The sequence below is a fragment of the Orcinus orca genome, chromosome 15 (assembly GCF_937001465.1).
Source record: "Orcinus orca chromosome 15, mOrcOrc1.1, whole genome shotgun sequence".
Lineage (NCBI taxonomy): Eukaryota > Metazoa > Chordata > Mammalia > Artiodactyla > Delphinidae > Orcinus > Orcinus orca.
This window is the reverse complement of record NC_064573.1, coordinates 71604457-71623676: the sequence shown is the minus strand read 5'-3', so window position 1 is coordinate 71623676 and position 19220 is coordinate 71604457. Positions and strand designations below refer to the sequence as shown.

The 19220-nt window shown below is 51.8% G+C and overlaps 1 protein-coding gene across 4 annotated transcripts in view; it reads left to right on the top strand.

Annotated features, from left to right (window-relative positions):
- Positions 1–19220, top strand: part of SSH1 (slingshot protein phosphatase 1) — a 61962-nt gene that overhangs the window by 7236 nt on the left and 35506 nt on the right. Inside the window, exon 3 of one of the 4 annotated variants that reach the window (XM_049698605.1) lies at positions 19032–19172. The exons of 2 other annotated variants lie outside the window; for them this stretch is intronic. The gene's annotated coding sequence lies outside the window, so the exon portion shown is untranslated. Of the gene's footprint in view, positions 1–10452; positions 13192–19031; positions 19173–19220 lie in introns of those variants that run through there. One more of the 4 variants, XM_033408579.2, reaches the window with a different exon arrangement.

The following is a 19220-nucleotide window of genomic DNA, read 5'->3' as shown; positions in this document are numbered from 1 at the left end:
ACATTCATCCTGAAGGTAATCTGGCCTGGTTTGGTTTCTGAAGGGCGCTGGGGAGGGAGAGAAACTGGGGAGGCCGCAGGATATGCCTCTCTCTTTGCCCCTTTGTCTACCCTTAATTGACAGTTTCATCTTTCGGGTCCTCCAAGAAGTGATCTTAGAGCCACGTGTAGCCAGTAAATTGCTGAATCCGTGGGTTGGATCTTCTGTCACCTGCCCTCTTCCTCCCCTGTCCCCCCCTGGTGGCACCATCAGTCAGGTCCTTGTACCTCCCCTGATCCACTGAGGGGCCACCCATCCACCCATCGCTCTGCGTCAGTTTATCGTCCCCACTGTCAGAGGGACGCCAGTCTGGAAGCGCCCGTGCTGCTTCCTCCTGGTCGCCACGCTTTTTTCCTCCTTCACCCTCGTCACTGGCCTTTCGTCGAATGTGCCACTTTTCAGTCCTACCCCTGCTCCCTGACCAGGCTCTTTCTCTAAGCCAGTTCCCTTTCCAGTTGGCCACAGTCCTCATGGCCAGCTCAGCGTGCTCCCATCCCAAACCTCTGTGGCTTCCCTCTCCTTGGCAGGTGGCTCTTGCTTTCTCTCTGTGCTGGGTACCATACCTGCCTTCCCTGGCAGGTACCTGTGTTTCTGTCTCGTCCCTAACTGTTGGTGACATCTTAGTGACAGGGTCTTAGTTCTCTGCCTGCACAAAGCACTTCAGCAGTTTAAACATATTAACTTTGTTTTGATTCTACAGCGAATTGCATTCATGTGTGAGAAAGATGTGTCGAGGAAAGACGTGGGCTTTGGAGTCAGGCAGATCTAGCCTCGGAGCCTGGCTTCTGCACTAGTAGAGGTGCCAGCATGCATCTGGGAGTCACTATGCCTCTGTGGGTCTCCGTTCTTCCATCTGTAAAATGGATAAAGCTATGACCTTTCAGGGTTGGCGAATACTTTGTGTGGGGCTCCTTGCACAGAGCCAGGTCCACAACGGGCGTGGAGGACAGTGGCTACGTTTGGTCTTCAGAGGATGGTGTTGCTATCAGTGTTAGGTTCACAGCCCAGAAGTAGAGGCTCTGACCCCCAGCAGGTGCCGCGTCCACTGTGTGGGGCTGAGAGGGCCACCCCCGTGGCTGTCCTGTGACTTGGACCAGCCTGCGTCCTTTACCCAGTGACATCCCTGTAGGATGTAAACAGGAACGCACCTTCTGCAGAATCTTTATTGTCATCCGGATGGTTTCTCCGAAGGCCTTCTGGCGGACATCTTGAGACCTGCTTACCGCCCGTCCAGAGGGAAGCTGAGTGACGCAGAGCCGTAGACCCAGCTCTCGCTCCCTCTGTCCTGCTCTCTGCGTGTGCAGATGGCCGCCGGCCTCCAGCGATCCCCTTTGGGAAGCTGCGCTGTTCAGACTGTGGGAACTGGTGAGCTTATGGCCTGCTGGCAGCAGCTCCTGGCTCCCTCACCATCCTGGGAGTCGCCTCCGTCTGGCATGAGACGTAAGTGGTTGTGTGCCAGGCGGGGCCCTGGGGAGGGAATATGGTTGTGTTCTTTCCAGAGTGTGGATCAGGAGTGAGTGTTTTGCTGTTTTTTTTGGGTTTTTTTGTGGTACGCGGGCCCCTCACTGTTGTGGCCTCTCCCGTTGCGGAGCACAGGCTCCGGACGCGCAGGCTCAGTGGCCATGGCTCATGGGCCCAGCCGCTCCGCGGCATGTGGGATCTTCCCGGACCGGGGCATGAACCCGCGTCCCCTGCATCGGCAGGTGGACTCTCAACCACTGCGCCACAGGGGAAGCCCTGCGGTTTTGTTTTTTTGGGGGGTTTTATCATCCAGTATTTGAAGTGAAGCACGTGAAAATGATCATTAGCGTTCTTTTAATTTCTTTTCTTACTTGCCCAAGCAAACGTTTGGGCCAAAGCAGCAGGACTTTGTCTTCTCTGTTTTATCTGGTTTCAGTGGTAAACTGTGAACTCCCTTACAACTCTGCCTTTCCCTCTACCCTCTCCTCCTTCCGGTCTTGACCTGGAAATCCCTAGAGGACCCCGCTCTCCATATAAGCTTTTCTCCCACCCCAACTGCGTCAGGAAGGGGTGGTGGTTGGTGTGTCCTTGCTCTTCAGATCACTTCCCAGTCTTTATTCACAACCTCTTCTTCGAGGCCTGTCCACCCTTTGCGGTTTCTCTCTGCCTTTCTTGATGGTTCCTTAGCCGTCAAGACTTGACTGTGACTGTTGGGAGTCTGTCCATTTAAGTCCCGGCAAGAGGTGTCGAGCATTTGCAGCATCCAGGCTCTGTGCAGCAGGCCGCTGTGTCAGCTGTCTACTGCTGTGTAACAAGCTACTCCAAACTCAGTGGTCCAGAATGATACACGCTTATTTCCTCACAGCTCCTGTGGGCCAGGAACCCGGACGTGGTTGAGCTGTGTCCACGTGGCTGCAGTCAAGGTGTTAGCCAGGGCCGGGATCTCATCTGTGGCTTGGGTCCTCTTCCAGGCTCACGCTGGTTCTTGGCAGAATGCGTTCTCTTGCAGCTGTAGATTCCACGGGTGGTGGCTTGCTTCAAGGCCGACAGGAGAATCTGATGCCATCAGGGAATGCCATCAGGAGAGGGACCATCCCATCACCTTTACCATAGGGTATAACCTAATGAAGGGAGCAGCTCTCCCATCCTGTTCCCTGGTCCCAGCACACTCAGCATAGGGGGCTCATCCAGGGTGCCTGCCCCAAGGCCTGGGGTCCTGGGCAACCTCAGAATCTGCCTACCAGTCTCAGTCTGCGGGATTTCTTGAGATGCCCCAGTCTAATGTAGAGAAAACAAGACATGTAACCGAGTAGGTTTCTGTACAGTGTTACAGATGTGGCAGGGTGTGAAGGCATCACTTATATAAAGGCATCACTGGCTGGTGGGAAGAGGCCAGGAGCCCCAGGGAGCCGGCAGGAGTCGACCACATGCCAGAGACCGTCATTTTCTCCACTCAGCACCCGTACGTGCCTTCACACCTGGAGGCTTGGCATCTCGTGTTTGCCCCGTGTTGCATATTGACCTCTGCAATAACACCTCCAGTGACCCTTAGACATTTTTTCCATGAGCTTTGGCCTTGGGGAGGGACAGGCCTGGGTTTGGCTTCCACCTCTGTCATCTGTCACCTCACCTGGCTGTCATAGGACCTGGGCAGGCCTCATTTTCCAATGGGCAAAATAACCTGTGGCATCATAGACGTTCCGACAAATGCCCCGCCTCTGCCTCCTTCAGGTCGCTTCCTCTGGTCGCTTCTGACTCTTCCTTTTTTTCCCCACAGGCGTTTATCTCTCCTTAGTATTTCCCTGAGACTTGGGACTTGTTGTTCAGTATTTACCGAAGTACATAAATGTTCTCTGCTGGGAGGATCAGCTGTATAATTTGTGGAGCCCAGTGCAAAATGAAAATGGTAGATCCACTTTTTAAAAAGCGATGAAGAATTTCAAGGTGGCAGCAGCAGAGCATTAACCAAGCTCGGAGCCCTTCTGAGCACGAGGCCTTGAGCCACTGCCCAGGGCGCCTGCCCACTTGACCACGAGCCCACCCTAAGGACAGAGCCTTCCCCGCCTCTCCCGTCACCTCTCCCGGTGCCTGGTGTGCACTGGATGGGCCATCGAGGTCTTGTAAATTGAATTTTCCAAGTTCTGTCTCATGGTGAGGAACTCAGAGTGGTCTTGGACAACACACAGGAAGCAAAGGACAGAGAAATTTTTCCTGCGATTTCCCCCTGCAGTTTGGCAATACAGGTGCTGTTAGCACAGTCTCAGCACCCCTGTCCTAATCTACTTACAAGCCATTCATTCACCAAATCCTTACTGAGCACTTACTGTGTGCCAAGCACTGTCCTAGGACTGAGAATATAGCAGTGAACAGAGCACAGAAATCCCTGCCCTTGTGGCTGACATTCTGTTGGGGGAGACAAGACAGTAGGTAAGATGAACAGGTACCTTAAGTGTGTTAGCAGGTGCTGAGGAGGAAAAGTCAACCAGGGACGGAGGCTGTGGACGTGAGCCCTTCAAACGTGCTGTGCTCTGTGAGTTGCCTCCTGGGCGTTGTTTTATTTAGTCTGTGTAAGGAAAGCACCACTTCTGTTCCCATTCTCTGGATGAGAAGACAAAGCCTCAGGGAGGTAGCTGGCCTAACTTCAGTTAGTAGGAAGTGATGGAGCCAGGACCCTCATGCTCCGAGTCTCTGACTCCAAAGCCTGTGCTCTGAGCCCCAAAATTCGAGAGCCATCTCCGCAAGCCCGCCTCCCGTGGCTTTGCCCTCCTCCCTTCTGGCTGAACCCCAGGGGCCCCACCGTGAGCCGTGTGCCCTGTCCTGTGAGCTCCCTGACCTTGACCTAGAGTGAGACTTGTAGTCGATGCCCCTTCCCATGCAGTCGCCTGGACGGGTAGCAGGGGAGGGTGAGGGGTGCTCCTCGTGGCTCCCGTTCAGCGGGGGCCTGTAGGTGCAGGCCCTGGGCTGGGAACTGGAGGCAGCTTGTCTCGTTTCTGTCACCCCCACAAGGTGCCTGCCTCATTGTAGGAAACTGTAGTTCCCAGGGGCCGGAGCCAGGGTTGAGATGCAGGTCGCTGTGACTCAGAAGCCTGTGTCCCTTCCTTGCTGCTCCTGGCCCCACAGGGCACCTGCAGGTTTGTGTTCAGCTCATCCCTTCCTGTCCCCACCCGCGTGGCGTTAGAGGCAGCTACCTCCCGTCGACTCCCAACCTGAAACACTGGGGTGCACACACGTGGAACGTCCTGGGGCCGTTGTACCATTCTGCCCTCCCTTTCGGTTTAACTCCGGTATTCTTCCGGGCAGTTGGTTGGAACGTTTGATGTTAAAATCAGAATTCGCCTTCAGCATGTGTTAAATAGATTTTGTTGTCGTTAGAAAACTCATCCTGGAATGGGGACACGTGAGAACAGAGGTGAAGAGTTAATTTGATTCTGTTGGAACGTAATTAAAGTTATTAAGGTTAACTTAAAATGGATTTTGCTCAGAGTCTAGTAGGTTTCATTAAACTTTTGAAATACCAGTGCTTAGACTTCAAAAGAAGCCTGGGGGCTTCCCTGGTGACGCAGTGGTTGAGAGTCTGCCGGCCGATGCAGGGGACACGGGTTCGTGCCCCGGTCCGGGAAGATCCCACATGCCGCGGAGCGGCTGGGCCCGTGAGCCATGGCCGCTGACCCTGCGTGTCCGGAGCCTGTGCTCTGCAACGGGAGAGGCCACGACACTGAGAGACCCGCGTACCGCAAAAATAAAATAAAAAAAAAGAATGCCTGGAAGCCCTGGTCTCATCCTTCCTGTGCACTTAGCACACCACGGGAGTGTGTTTGCACACCAGGGGAGTATGTGTACACACCAGGGGAGCCTGTGTACAAACCAGGGGAGCGTGTTTGCACTCCAGGGGTGCCTGTGTGCACACCAAGAATGCTCGTTCATGCGAGCTCTTTCTTCCTGGGTGATCGTGGTACCCGATCACCCTCGTGGTAAATGGAGCAAAGCTGTGAGTGGGAGTCAGAAAACCTAGGTTCTGTCCTACAATGTGTCATCTGCTGTGCAACCTTAGGCCAGTCACTAAAGGTCTCTGGGCCCCCACTGCCTCCTTTGTAAAGTGAAGAGGTGAGATGAGATTATGGCTTCCAAATGCAAGAAGGAGAGTCCTCACTCACACCCACCAGTCTAGTTCTGTGTTACCTTGTTAACACTTCTGACCATTCTCGGTAGCTTTCTAACAGGCCGTCCAGAGTTTCTCCTTTCTTCTCAGGCTGAGAGCAAGGTTAGCCCTGTGTGGGGCATCTCGCCAAGTCACGCTGAGATGGAGAGAACTGGTGTGACTGCTGAGAGGAAGTGGACCCTCTGTTCGGACCCACTTCCCTCTCAGTGAGCATCAAGCCAGGCGCGCTTCACCCCGGAGCAGGGCCACACGCATGGCGGCGGCCATCTGAACAGAAGGGACTCCCGCCTTTAGAGTTCATCCTTGGCGTATGTCGTGCTGTGGTCAGGTACCCTGGATCTGGGCAGTGTAGTGGGAAATTCCTAAGACTAGGAGGATATCCACGGGAGTCCTTCTGTTTTGAGGAAGGCTGCAGGAAGAAAACAGGATTCATCAGAGAGGATTAATCGAAGTCAGGAGTAGCCACTTGCAGGGCGTGCTGAGTGATGGGGCTGGGGGCTGGGGGCAAGACCACGCGTCTGGCCCACAAGGCTCCCACTCTGGGGTGTGGAAAGCCCTGGCGATGGTCCCCACTCCCGCGGCAGAGGCAATGTGCTGATGAGAGCACCCCCCGGCCATCCTGCCCGGCCGTGTGGGGAGAGGATCAGCAATGCCCAGACTGCCGTGTAAATTACGGAATCGTGCTGTTGGCTGTGCCTCGATGGGGTGGGGCTGCTGGGTTGTGTCTGTACCCACCCCCTGACCGCCTGTGTGACTGTGACCTCAGGCCAGCCCCCTGCCCTCCCCGAAACAGGAAGGGTCCTCCTCGGTTCAGGGGGCTTGTATGAGGCTGGGAGGGTGTCTTGTACAGTGTGTAGTGTCTGGTCCTTGCCAGCCACAGGGCACCGGTATTTTCATAGATGGTGGGAAGCGAGAGTCCCTTCTGCCGCCTTCCTGACCGTGTTCCCCCCCAGACCAAAGACCAAAAGGTCAACTGAGTGGAACCCAGGGGAAAAAACAGCCAACGCCTGACCTGTTTCCCTCCAAGTTACACTGAGCCTGGTACCAGGCGAACCATCGTGTCTTGTCTGCCTTTATTTATTTATTTGTACAGGTTAAAAAAAATTTTTTTTTCCTTGAATGGCTACTTTTGAAGCTATTTTTAAAAAGACTTTGTTTCAAAGAAGGCCTCAGAGGCCCCGCCTTAGGAAACGTCTGGTGCCCTCCCTGCGGGGGGCCTCCCCGCGCTGGCAGAAGTGATTCCCACACGCTTGCCGAGAGTTCTCAAGGCATGAGTCCCCAGATCGGGACCCACAAGGGAGGGGACTGTTGGCGTGCTTCGGAGAGAGCCGGGCCCGCTGCCGCCTCTGGAAATTGCTTGTCCCTTCTGCCCAGATGTCCAAGGCCGCTGTTCCGTGTCTTGTCTGAAGCAGCTGGAAGTTGGGAGGGGCTGTTCGCTTCTGGGGTGGAGGCCGCTGAGCCATACGGCAAGGGGGCTTTCTCAGGAGCCCGCTCCCCAAGCCCGGGCGCCCTGTGCAGGCCCCGCCACACGGAGTGGGAGGGAGATGTGTCGCTTATGAAGCAACCTTGTAACGGAGGCAGTTTTGTTTTGTTTTTTTTTGCGGTATGCGGGCCTCTCACTGCTGTGGCCTCTCCCGTTGCGGAGCACAGGCCCCGGACGCGCAGGCTCAGCGGCCATGGCTCACGGGCCCAGCTGCTCTGCGGCATGTGGGATCCTCCCAGACCGGGGCACGAACCCGTGTCCCCTGCATCGGCAGGCGGACTCTCAACCACTGCGCCACCAGGGAAGCCCAGCAGTTTTTATTTAGAGTTATATTTGCCTTATCAATCCAGCCAGTGTATTGGGTTGGCCAAAAAGTTCGTTCGGGTTTTCCATAAGCTGTTATGGAAAAATCTGAACGAACTTTTTGGCCAACCCAGCATGTTTGGTGCCTATATGTGTATTGGGTTCTGTGCTGAATGCTGGGGATTCCATGTTAAATAAAAAAAGAGTCCTTACCCTCCAGAGGTAACATGTTTGCTGTGTCTACCATAGCTCTGCCCAAAAGCAATTTGAAACAGCTTATAACATTCAAAGGGAACAGTATGATTTAGAATTGGAAAAGTGGAACATGGTGAACATAGGGGAAAATAAAGCAAAGTGAGGAGAAGGTTTGTATGTGGGATTCAAGGCGTAATGTTGGTATAGTTACTGGAGTTTGGCTACACATCTGACTTTGAGCTTCCTGGGAGTCAAAGCAAAGAGAGAAACAAGATCAGTTGCTTGACTCATGGTGTCCTTAAAATACCACCAGGTCAGTTTCTCTGAAGAACTGTTCCTGGTAGATACCTGCGGATGGGTATTCGTGAGGAGACCCAGTGAGATGGGCAGACAGGCAGGTTGTCTTAGGTTTGGCCCTGAGGCCCACAGGGAGAGCTGATGCCACGGGCCCATCCCACCAATTAACCTGGGTATTTGTTGTCTTGAGAGGTGAGGTCAGCTGCAGCGCTTGGTGCCAAATCTGCTGGCTACCCCAACCGTTGAAAACAGGATGCTGAGTCACATCCTGCAGGTCTGCAGCGTCCTGACTTCGCGTGCCTGTCACAATGGGAGGCTCACCCGGGCAGGTTGGCCCCCCACTTTTCCGAAAGTGTGGTCTCAGAGCAGGAAAATGCTAAAATTAGGTCTTACATGGGCCAGGGCCATGTGTGTGCGAGGCTCTCGAAATCTGGACAGCCACAGACCAAGAGGAGCCCAGAGAGGGGAGCTTCCCATCATCCTCCACTGCCTTAGGCAAGAAGCGAGGCTGCTGCTGTTATGGAAACACAGAGGGGAAATGGTCCTGAGGCAGGGAGAGATCTCAGGTGCTGCGGGTCAGAGCATCCAAGAGGGAAGCAGGAAGTCAGGACGTCTGCCAGTGATGATGACCAGTGAGAGGGTCTTAAGTTTTTAATCACTGGCCAATAGAGAAGAATTAAAAGGAGTGTTTCTGCCAAAATCCAGTTAAGTGGAATTAAAAAAAATTTTTTTAAGTAATTTTAAAAATTCAGAAACAAAACGTACATAAAAGTTGCAAATATAGTACAAATAACATTTTTCTAATCCTCAGACCCCATTCAGGGTCCACCGTTTGTCCCAGCAGTGTCCTCTGTTGTAAAGGATCCAGGTCGGGATCGCCTGCTGCATGCAGTTGTCCTGTCTCCTGACTCTCCTTCAGTCTGGGGCATTCCTTAGTCTTCCTTTGACTCTCGTGACCTGGACACTTTGAAGGGAGAGGCCCGGCAGTTTGTAGAATGTCCCTCAGTTTGGGTTTGACTGATGTTCCCTCAGAATTAGATTCGGGTCGTGCAACACCGTGTGTCTCATCACCGGTGATGTTCACCGTGGTCCTCAAGTGGCTTTGCCCGGCTTCTTTACTGCACAGGTATTCTTTTCCCCCTTTATCAAGAAGTGTTTCTTGCAGGGGGGAATACTTTGAAATTAGGTCAGTACCCGATGCCCCCTCAACTTTTCCATTTATTTATATCTGTGTGGACTCCTGTTTGTCTGTTTCATGCATCCGTTCATAGTCTGTTAATTGTGTTCTTGACTTCAAGGTTCAAATTGTCCCTGATTTAGCCTGTGGGGTCTCCTTCAAGCTGGCTTCCCTGTCCCTTGACGTATCCACATCTTCCTTTAAGCACTGCCTTATTTTCTGACACCAGATGGCAAACCTCATCTTGTACTTTCCATCCCCCATCTCTGGAATCCCTCATTTCTCCAAGGAGCCCTACCTAGTTCCTTTTAGTAGAGAATGGAATTTCAAAACCGAGGCAGGTGGTGATTATTTTGTGAATCACTATCTTGTGCACCTGGAACTAACAGTGGTGTTAGGTCAATTATACTTCAACAAAAAAAATTTTTAATAAAGAATTTATGAAGCATTTTAACCCCTGTGAATAATAATTGGAAGGGATAATTGATGGATGAGATTAGGAGCTGGGGCTGGACCTAGAAATCTGACAGTGGAATACAGAACATGGAAAGTGGTAGATACAGGTTGTCACGTTCCATTTATTTGGGTTTTAGTTGATCCATGGGCATATCTGAGAACTAAATGTCCACTAAGTTAAAAAAGCAGAAAATATTACATTTTTTTTTCATGTACTCTATATAAAGATGCCTTGAAGCTCTTTCTACTCTCTAAAAACAAACAATATTAATTAAGGACTTTTCTTTTGAAGAAATAAAATTATACCAAATTAATCTGGAAAACAAAAATAAAGAAGCTGAGGTAAGTGTACTTATTATTACTGTTGGGGGCATTGCTTTCCACAGGCCCCTTCAGTGGGCAGAATTAGGGGATATGTGGAGGTACGTGCACATGCAAGCACACACGCGCACACACATGTTTGCATCTGTATTTTTTTCTCTATTTAAATATATTGAAAACCATGAATTCAAGCTAATACCTTCAATTCTGATCCAACATCTCTGGGTTCATTCTAGTTTTTTCTCTCTCCATATTTGTAATCCCTTTTCTTTCTTTTTTTAAAAATAAATTTATTTGTTTTATTTATTTTTATTTTTGGCTGCATTGGGTCTTTGTTGCTGCACATGGGCTTTCTCTAGTCGCGGCGAGCAGGGGCTACTCTTTGTTGTGGTGCATGGGCTTCTCATTGCGGTGGCTTCTCTTGTTGTGGAGCACGGGCTCTAGGCGCGCGGGCTTCAGTAGTTGTGGCTTGCGGGCTCTAGAGCACAGGCTCAATAGTTGTGGTGCACGGGCGTTGTTGCTCCGCGGCATGTGGGGTCTTCCCAGACCAGGGCAGGCGGATTCTTAACCACTGCACCACCAGGGAAGCCCCTGTAATCCCTTTTCTGATAGGAACCTGGCTCCCATTGTCCCTAAAGTGTTTACTTGTTTGATCAACCCCCCTATCTGCAGCCACCTCTCTGCTGCTCACCACACCCTCTCCCTAACCCAGAGGCCTGCCTTGCTCTGCCCACCAGATGGTTTTCGGTCTGAATTGTTGGGGAAGAGAAACAGACTTACTTTCTTCACTCTGTGTTTCCCCACGGGTGTCAATTCGGCAGAGGTTTGATGCTTACAGGTGAGACTCCTGGTGTCTTCTCCTGCCTTTTCCGCTTTTTGGCCACGTGAATTTGGACAAGCGACTTGATGTCTCTGAGCTTCAGTTTCCCCGTAGGTGGATGCTGAGGATTAGGTTAATATTAGGTTAATATGTATGACACGCCCAGCATGACACACAGCAAAGATGTTTCTTATCGGTTTTATATTTACTGAGTGCACATCTGAGGGGCATCCAGAGACGGAGAAGTTGTAGCCTTGGCTCTCAGGACTCCAGTGATGAGGAGAACTTAGTTGTGTTGTTTGAAACACTGCGTTGCCAAGAGGACCTGACTGTAACTGCATTTATGCAGTGAGTCTTTTGTTTTTTCCAGAGGTTGTAATGCTTAGTTAGAGGTGTCTGATAATTGATTGAAGCTTGAGAACTATTTTCCCAGGTTACATGTTTTAGTTGAGTAATAGGGCATCTTTTTAATTTATTTTTTTATTTTTTATTTTTTCTGGTACGCGGGCCTCTCACTGTTGTGGCCTCTCCCGTTGCGGAGCACAGGCTCCGGACGCGCAGGCTCAGCGCCCATGGCTCACGGGCCCAGCCGCTCCGTGGCATGTGGGAGCTTCCCGGACCGGGGCACGAACCCGTGTCCCCTGCATCGGCAGGCGGACTGTCAGCCACTGCACCACCAGGGAAGCCCTTTATTTTTTTGTTGAAGTATAGTTGATGTATAATATAAGTTACAGGTTACAATATAGTGAGTCACAATTTTTAAAGCTTGTACTCCATTTATAGTTTTAAAAACTATTGGCTATATTCCCTGTGTTGTACTGTATATCTTTGTAGCTTATTGCATAGCGTAGTAGTTTGTACCTCTTGATCCCCTGCCCTTATATTGCCCCTCCCTCCACCCGTCTCCCCACTGATAACCACTGGTTTGTTCTCTGTTATCTGTGAGTCTTATCCGTCCTGTTCATCCTGTGTGTGCTGAGCACCCACTGTTGCAGCTACTCAGAGGTGACCAAGGTGAGTTAGTCACAAAATGCTTTGAGGCTGGAGAAGGGTACAGCGCGGCCAGTTTATGAGTATTTACTTCTGAGTATCGACTCTATTATATGTCAGGCAGGGAGGGAGACTTAAAAAATTACATGTGTCCTGGCCCTGGAGTCCCATCGTGAAGTTAAAATATACTGGTGTGAAGATAACATCGCCACCAGTTAGTAGGTAAATAGGTCCAGGAACATAGTTTGGGGCCTTGGGTTCCTATCCCTTTCTAAGTATATGACCTTGGATGAGTGACTTACCCTCTGAGCCTTAGTTTCTTCACCAGCACGGTGAGAGAAGGTGCTGTAACATGTCGAAAGGGAAGAGCATGGCTTGCAGCTAGGGTGGTGAGGGAGGACTTCCTGGAGAAGGCGTGAACGTTGGAAGGTGGACAGGACGTGGGGAGGCAATCAGGAGAGAGGAGACTGTGCTAGAGACCCAGAGTAGAAGAGTTGATGATGACAATGACATAGACGGGGATGGAGCAGAGATCGCATGGAGTGTGGGAGGACTAGTGTAAGAGCTGATACAAGGAAGCTCTTTATTATAAATCACTTTCGCTGATTGCATTATAAGCTCCCTGAGGTCCGAGAGTGCCGGATGACTGAAATTTAGTTAGCGACATGGCATGGCTGACTGGCTGCTGTACAAAGCAAGCACAAGGACTCTGGGTTCTATAGATAATGCTGCATCATTGGACGTTCTGGAGCTGGGACATAATGTAACAAGAGCAGTGGCTGGGAACTAAGGCACGGGGTCCTCTGTTCTCTGCCCTGACTCTCGTTAGGCTGCAAGCTCCCGGTACAGCTGTGCTGTCCCATATCATAGCTGGTAGCCGCACGTGGCTAATTCAGATTTAATTAAAATCAAATAAAATGACAAATTCAGCTCATCAGTCACACTCATCGCATTTCGAGTGTTCAGAACATAGGCCTCTATGGCTGGTGGCTGCCGTATTGGACGGCACAGGTGGAGAAGATGTCTTTTCTCTGGGAAAGCACTGCCCTGCAGGGACCCTGAGGACCAAGCACAGAGCCGGGCACACAGTGCGTGGACGTCGCATGGCTTACGGGGCTGGGGGACTGGGAAGGAAGGGGCGCCCGGGAAAGGTTAGGGCTTGGCGACCCATGAATATGGGATGGGCTGCATCCCAAAGAAAGGACCGAGAACCGGGGACATTTGACACAATTCGTTCTTGGAATTTTTGAATTATTTCAAAAACATTTCCTTCGTGTGCCTGTTGTTTCTGGCTGGCTAGGTTGCCTCTGCTGCCATTGCGTTTCCTGCACAGTGTGGCCTTTCTCCCTCTGAGCTCACGAAGGGGGCTTAGATGCCGGTGTACCAGACGTTCACGGGAAGATACACTGGCTCCGGCTTCCACACACGGGGCCTGAGGGCTCTTGGGGGCCATCGAGGAGCTATCCCACGGTTTGTGAAGCCAATCCAAGGTGTGTTATTTGCTGTCTCGCTTTTCCGGGGGGTTGGGGGGGGCAAGTCCCGATTCTGCGAGCTTGTTGGTATATTCGGCTGCTTGCTCCTACCCATGGTAGGAAGGAGTACTGTGTAGCTGGCTGCAGAGAATGTCTCTTACTGTCCAAAATACTTCTGGACATTCCTTCTCTCTGAGAGAAGCCTACGCCTTCTAGCCAAACAATACATGCCCCAGCAGCAAAGACATTTGTAACAAGCCCTGCCAGCATTTCTTGCCAGTGACCCCATTCCCTGAGTAGAAGGCCCTGCAGAGCTGGAGTTTCCCTGCTGTCAGCATCCTGTGTGGAGGGGAGCTTTTGGGGGGCTCTAGCTGATCAGTGTGTCAGGTGAGTTGTTTGCTTAGGCCCCGAAGAATGGCACATGGGACAAGGCCTTGCTGAATGCCCCGTAAAGGACAAAATAAAAATAAGGCCTCGGCACAGCCCGGGGTCTTTGTGACTTTTGAACTTGAGTTGAAAATGAGGGAGGCACCCATGGGAGAGCAGTGAAGAGAGTTTTCCATTTCCACCTGCAGGCCGCTTACCTTAGTCCATGTACAGGTCTTCCGTCTCCTTTGCATCTTTACAAACTTCATTTTGGTAGGAAGGGGGTTCTGGATCCATTTAAACCATCGCCAGGAGTGGTTTTAAGGTAGACTTGCATCCATCCAGCTCTCCCTGCTGCTCCTGTGGCTGCAGGTCACACCGTCCTGCCGTCTGACCTCGGGATTCTACAGGAAGAGCCCTGAACTTGAAGCCTGTCAATCTCGTCCGGCCCCTTATGGGCCGTACGACGGCAGACACGTCGTCTATCTTCTCTGTTTTGGTTCTTTCATCAGAAAAGTGGCATTGTAAGAATTAAGTGAAGAAATGTAGGGGCAAGCTCTCTGTAAATTATGAAGCCCCATTCGGATTGGAGGTATCGTTGACTTACTTAAAATAACCCTCGATGAGTGGCTACTAGGCCTTCGGGTGCTGAGAACTTCTGGCTCAATAACTCGCCCAGGGTTTGATTCTTAGCTTTGCACGTTCTGAAACTGGAATATTAGTTCACCCAGGGGTGATCAAGTTCTGAGAAAGCAACTCATGCTAACCAGACTTATAAGGAACTGACTTATAAACCTGAATAGACATTTATGAATTCTCAGTGGAACCTCTTACCACAGAGACCAGATCCTCCTCCCCTGTTCCCTGGAGGGCACGTGTAGCAGAATCTTCCTACTCTCCTGCTCCTTGCTCTCTTTGTCCCTGTTTACAGGTCCTTTGAGGCCCAGCATGGTGGTGTTTCAGGGAGATCTCCCTGGACCCCCCGGCTGGGCTGGGCATCGCTCCCTCCTGAGTGTGTGTGTGTATGTGTGTGTGCACGCGTGCGTGTGCATATATGGCACCTTATACATCCCTGCGTCGTGGGACCTGCTGCGCTACATTGCAGGTACTGTCCTGCGTCTGTCTGACCCACTAGACTGTGCTGTTGCTCCGGGGCAGAAACCGTTTCTGTTTCACTTTGAATTCCCAGGGTTTAGCACTGACCAGGCACGGTAGGGGCACAGTCAGTATTTAACCTAGATGGAATTAATGGAAGCTCCTCTTGGGAGTGTTCACGGGCACCACCTTTTCTGTAGTGACAACTTTATATGCATTCCATTTTTTTCTTGAATTATCGTCAAGTCCACTGGACAAACCAGTCTACTCAGTAATCACTGGGCAGAGCTGAGTGCGATCGAGAGTTAATTCTATCCACGCAAAAGTATCAATAGTTCAGTTCGTTTCAACCAGGCCAGTCAATTTGAATCTTTTTTTTTGAAGTATAGTTGATTTACAATGTTGTCTTAATTTCTATCCTTTTTTGAGCCTATACTTTCTTTTTTTTTTTTGTGGTACGCGGGCCTCTCACTCTTGTGGCCTCTCCCGTTGCGGAGCACAGGCTCCGGACGCGCAGGCTCAGCGGCCATGGCTTACGGGCCCAGCCGCTCCGCGGCATGTGGGATCTTCCCGGACCGGGGCACGAACTCTCAACCGGACTCTCAACCACTGCACCACCAGGGAAGCCCGAGCCTATACTTTTATGCTCATTTTCTCTGGGGTTTTTTTTTTTTTGCAAGAGGTAGCATCAGAAATCCTAAAATCATAACCGGTTAATAACTTCCTGTTTCGTCATCTATAAAATGAGTATAACAATGCCCGCTCAGCCTGCATGGGAGAGCTTCATGAAGATCAAATAGGCTGACGTTAGCCAGAGTGCTTTGTCAACAGCAGAGCTTATCAGAGGTCTGATCCCTCGTTATGATTGTCACCTCAGATGACTGTAATGCAGGGCTGCCTTTCAAGGGCAAGAACACCTGTGAGTCTGACAGTATTGGTAGAAGAAGGGCACGTGCAATTATCTGCTAACCTGTTTTGCTGCTTCCAAGGAGGGTATTATTTTGTTTTTTTGACCTAGTGTGACCTCCCTACATTGCACCTGATTGTGTTAATCTCCTTCCGAGAGGACAACACGTTTTTATTGGTGTTATCTTCCACCAGCAGAAACATTTATCATGTACCTACTGTGTGTAAGGTACTCTTATGAAGGCCACAAGGGGAGCCAGTTTCCTCTGTGTCTTCTGTTACTGTTAAGTTCAGGGGTTCTTAGCCCTGGATGTGAGTTGGGACAATTTCTGGGACTTTTAAAAAAGCAGATGCTGAGGACTCGTCACAGACCTTCTGAACTAGAATTGTCTGACGTTAGACCTGGATGTGAATATGTTTTAAAAGTTTCGGGCTTCCCTGGTGGCGCAGCGGTTGGGAGTCCGCCTGCCGATGCGGGGGACACGGGTTCGTGCCCCGGTCCGGGAAGATCCCACATGCCACGGAGCGGCTGGGCCCGTGAGCCATGGGCGCTGAGCCTGCGCGTCCGGAGCCTGTGCTCCGCAACGGGAGAGGCCACAACAGTGAGAGGCCCGCGTACCGCAAAGAAAAAAAAAAAAGAAGGAAAAGTTTCCTAGGTTCTTCCGATGTATGGCCAGAGTTGGAAATGAGGAGCGTTAGTGTCCTGTTCTGTAGTGTGATGTTTCTGCACCTGATGTTTCCCTTCTTCAGGAATTATGTTTCTAAGTGGCCTGGCACACATCCACACTGCCCACACACAGCCCCATCCCTTAAGGCCTGGCTTAGCGTGGTTCTCCTTAGTCTGCAAATACTCGGCTATTCGAATGAATGAACAGAGAGCCCTGTAAGTGAATATCAGAACGTACCCAGAATAGACCAAGCATTAGAACCCGGAAATATGGATTCCCAGACCAGTGCCTTGTATTTTCTTAGAACTTCCATGTGTACCAGAGTCCCCAGGGGCCTTGGTTGAAGATGAGGTTGCCCAGGCTCTCCCCGGGATGCTTTCAGGAGCTGGGCTGGCTTCCTTCATTTGTCAGAGAGGAAAGAAGGCCTTCCCCGCAGAGCTTGGGAATTAGACAGGGTGGCACAGCTGAGAGCCTCGTGTGGCCTCTACCACGTGGTGGGCGCTCGGGCAGTGGCGGTGCTCTTGCTGAGAAGCAGCTTCTTGACCAGCATGGCTGTGCTGCTCCCCCCCCCTCCAGCCCCCCAGGATCCCCATTCAGTCCAGAAGGACCGATTGATGTGTCCTGGCCCATTACTGTGATGGTGGCAGCCCTGCTGCTTGCCCCCCGGGGGCTGATGCCCAGTCTTCTCTCTCTGAGGATGTTTCCCTGCATCTTTCCCGCGCCTCTGATGCAGTCACGTGCTGGGAAGGAGGACTGGGGATGGGTCCTGTCCTTACTCCTTGGTGATGCTGAGCTTGGCCCTCAGGGCAGGCAGGGCAGAGGTGGCTGCAGGGTCTCCGCTCTGATTCTCACTCTGGACGGGCAGAGGCGAGGGCGTTCCAGGGGTTAAGAAGGTGGGCGTGGGCCCGAGAGAAGTGGGTCTCATCCCATCTTGTAAAGATTACGCTCCTGCAGCTGAAGTTTCCTCAACTGCAAAATAAGCATAATCGTAGTGTATGTTTCACTTAATCCTCTTGTGTGAGGATTAATCGATCATCTGGGAGCTGGGAGAACCTTCCAGACGAGGCCCTCCCAGAAGTCTACTCAGTGCCCTTCCTTCACAGAATGTTCCAGAACCCATCACTTAGACATTTCCTTTCCCCAGCCCTACAGGGTTCCTCTGGCAGGGGACTCATCTCATCCTGCCCTGCACTGTGGTTGGTTGCACGCTGACTTTATTTCCAGCTGCTCCCGCTGGGTGGGTTTCGGAGTCCCGGCCCGCACCCTCCGGGGCCCGCACCTGCTTTCCCGCTGCAGCCTGCCCTGCGCCCCTTGTTTGAGGTTCTCAGAGCACCTGCTGACCTCTACCTGGAATGCCGTCCCCCACACCCCAGATTTGCCTCCTCCAGGAGTGATTAGCACGACCGAAGGATTTCCAGAATGAAACGGTGCTTGTGAAAACACCCAATAACTAACGGTGGCCGCTGCCCACGGTCACTGTTGGGTGAATGGTTGGTGATATGTGACGGTTTGAACAAGGATGGGGTCCTCATGGCTCGGGGCGGGTTACTGGGCCACAAGCTGTTTTTCCTCGCAGTTTCTAATACACACCCTGCTGCTCATTCCCAAGGCCCACTGCAAAGCCGTAGGAGTAAAGTGATTAGAGGAACTTCAGCTGTTTTGCTCCCTGTGAATGGCCCTCTTTCATCAGGATGTGCAGGGACAAGGGCCTTTTTAAACCCAAATATCAGGGAAGGACGAGAGTTCCACCAGAGCCATTTGCCGTCTGGGTGGGAACGCCATCGGGACCGGGACTCTGCTTTCCTGGACGGCTCCGTCCAGCCTCTTCTTCAGACGTTTATCCTTCTCTGGAGGGCGGGAAAGGCAGGGGCTGGGGGCAGTTCAATTCATGATGTGACCACGGCAGTCCCGGACCTTTTCTGTTGTACTGACGTCTGCACCTCCAGCCAGCCAGCTCCCTACTTCTGCTCTTCAGAGGTTTCCAGCCCAAGTTAGTAAGTATCGCCACCGCTGATTTCTGGCCCCCCCCCCCACCCGCCCCTGCCGTGTCTTGGTTTCTGGATGACACTGACTGTTGCTGCTCTGAGGGCTGGGGTTTTCTGGAGGATCCTGTCTGTCTGCAGTGCCCTGCAGAAATTATGAGCCCGTGTCATCTCCTAAAACCGGGGTCTGAGACATATCTGTATTGTGGAGATAAAAGCGGTGAGGATGGAGGAGGGAGGCCAGGGGCTGAACTTGTTCTTAATCCGCCGTCAGGACTTTTCCATTTTGTTTGCCTGGGTCTGACCTCCTGGAGCTTTAGTCGCTCTCTTCAGGGCACCAGCATCTTTGGGCAGAAGGCTGATTTCTCCATAGTTGGGATGGGTGGTTTGTGAGTTGGTTTCCTTGTCCCCAGAACCTAGTAAAGTACGAGTGCCCCCCACCCCCAACCCCGAAATGGATTTCGTAAGGGACTGCCTTCCCCGGCGGGGTGTCTTGAGACTGATGGATTGAATCGGGTTCTGCGCCTCTCCTATCAGAGCCCTGGCCCCTGGCTGGGAGAGAGTGTTCACGTCAGCCGCCCACAGGGCGCAGGAGGCTCTGGGCCCAGAGTGAGCTCAGAGCAGAAGACGGGAAACAGGGTCATAAAGAATATCTGTGTCTCGTTTTCCTAAGTCCCATGACTGCCGTGCTCTGTGGCCTCTCGCCTCCGAGAGTCATCCAGTGAGGTTTTCCTCGTGCTGTATCTGCTTACTGTCTCTGCAGATGCAGGACCATCTCGCGGGCTTGGGATGATGTGTTGTTCTCTGAGCTTCCCTGCAGCTTCAAATCTCCTCTTTACAGTAAACGCCTGTGACTAATTTCGGGAGGAGGACAGAGGCACAGTGTTCAGGGCCCCCGTCCACACAGCCCCCTGACTTCACGTGTAGCTGGGAGGCTGTGATTCCGTATTGGCCTCAGGAACACTGAGGAACAACTGGCCTTGTAAGTGATCACGGGATAAAACCAGCCTATGCTTTTGCATTGTTCCTT